Source organism: Urocitellus parryii, unplaced genomic scaffold (genome assembly GCF_045843805.1).
Source record: "Urocitellus parryii isolate mUroPar1 unplaced genomic scaffold, mUroPar1.hap1 Scaffold_40, whole genome shotgun sequence".
NCBI classification, from domain to species: Eukaryota; Metazoa; Chordata; class Mammalia; order Rodentia; family Sciuridae; genus Urocitellus; species Urocitellus parryii.
The window spans coordinates 8,719,063-8,721,110 of record NW_027553586.1 but is presented as its reverse complement, the minus strand read 5'-3'; the positions used below and the strand labels follow the sequence as shown (position 1 = coordinate 8,721,110).

At 40.2% G+C, this 2,048-nt stretch overlaps 1 non-coding gene across 1 annotated transcript; it reads right to left on the bottom strand.

Moving 5' to 3' along the window:
• Positions 1-1,722: 1,722 nt before the first annotated feature.
• Positions 1,723-1,795, bottom strand: Trnaa-agc (transfer RNA alanine (anticodon AGC)). Its single transcript has one exon. It is a non-coding gene; the product is annotated as a tRNA-Ala (tRNA).
• Positions 1,796-2,048: the final 253 nt, after the last annotated feature.

The window sequence follows — 2,048 nt, the reverse complement described above, 5'->3', positions numbered from 1 at the left end:
ATATTGGTGTGTTAGTAGTGAAATATTCAGTTATTTGTGATGACCGTTCTGTATCATTTTCTGTGGTTCCCATCCCATTCCCCTCTTTAGTTTTGCTTTTTCACTGCTAGGATTTCTTTCTCCATTTTTTTTCCTCCTGAGCAAGTGGAAGAACCTTAACTTTGGAATTATTTCAGACCTCAGACTTCAGCTGATGATCCCCCAAATGAATCATCTTTCCCTTACTACGTGATGAATATGAGTGTTTACAAAAGTAGGGGTTAGGGTAGGGAATGAAAAAACAAAAAGCCCTGCATGTACTAATGCAGCCTGTACATATTTATTCAGGTGGGAGGCAGGGGCAGTGTGAGAGGTTATTCTACACTAAGTACCTAAATGTAGAGCTCTTTGTCCTCAAAGAACAGCATTATTTCCCTAAGCCATGGAAGCAAACAAAAATCATTATGGTGTAATGCAAAGTACCTGCATTTTAAATCCCAGCTGACACTTAAGTCTGTGTGACTTTTGTAAACTTACTTGTAAGAACTCTTTGCTTTTCTAATTTATCAAATGAGAACGACAATACAGGCCTCCTTGCAGTACTGTCAGAGAGGTCAGCAGGAATCATGAATGCAAAGCAAATACTCAGGTCAGTAATTTCAATCATTATTGTCATCAATGACCCTGGAGGGGAGGGGGCTTATACCCTGGCACAGTAATTCTGAGGACAATCCTGACTGACTTCACATAGAACCCAAGATTATCAGTGCATCTTCTCTCTGAATTCTTCTTTCTTTATTTTCTATTGGAAGACTCTTTCTGCTCCAGTTTTCTTCTACCTGCCCACATTTCCATGTAAGCCTGCAGAGTTAATATAAAAATTTAAATTCTTGGTGCTCTTTTCCTTTTACAGGGACTCTATAATGGAGGTGATTTTTGGTTGGTGTTACACAAGATGCCTTTTACTTATTCGAAGGAGGAAAAGATAGGCTTCCTTGAGGATGTCTCCAGTGTCAGGACCCTCTCAACAGAGCCAGTACAATCAGTGAGCCAGGGCTGATGTAGCAGGTGCTGAGCAAGATGTCAGGGCCCCAGGTCATCTCTTTGTGCTGGAGAAATTTTTCCAGCCTGAGATTCTTTGCTGTGAATCTGAAATACCGATTTCCTCTCCTTCAGCTTACACTGATATTGGCTTTTCAATCTGATGCTGAACTTTGCTCATTTTAGGGCTCATCCATTTCACAGAGAGTATTTTCCAAAGCAAATGCCCAGGCCCAATTCCCAGATTCTGATTCAGCATCAGAGATTTGGTGAATCAGTTCATGAACCCTTATGATAATTATTTTATTCTTTCAGTAAGCATGTGCTGTACATATTCTAGGTGCCAGGCACCCCTACTGGAAATGCAGTTGTGAAAAAAGGAAGAAAAGTTGCTGCTCTTACAGGGTTTACATCTGTTAGAGGGAGAAAGACAATATGTAGAACTACTGAATAAAGTACACAGCATATAGAAGTAGTTAGTGCAATACAGGAAAATAAAATAGAGAAAAGGGCTGGCAGATATATCACATGACCTTTTTCCAATAACTTATTCATTATCCTAAGTCTATTTTTTTTTCTGGTCACATTACCTGGTTCTTACCCCAGTTAATTCCCTTGCTGAACAGTTTAGCTGCATGATTTCTTTTTTTTTTAAGATGTTTTGTTTTTTTAGTTATAGGTGCACACGATATCTTTATTTTTATGTGGTGCTGGGGTTTGAACCCAGTGCCTCATGCATGCTAGGCAAGTGCTCTACCACTGAGCCACAACCCCAGCCCCTAGCTGCATGATTTCTGACCTGGGACAGGATCCTCAATCCAGTTTTGTTAGTTTGGGAAGAAGGACTTGAGCCCCTCACAAGACCTCCCATAGACCACTTCCCTACATGACTTGTTCCAATTTATCATTCAACAGAGAGAAAACTTTCTGGGGAGGGTGGGGAGAGAAAGAAATCAAAATAAAAAGTTTTAAAAGGTAGTAGCAGAGAGGACTGTGGAAACTAAGTTTCTTTCTGAAGTCTGGCTCTG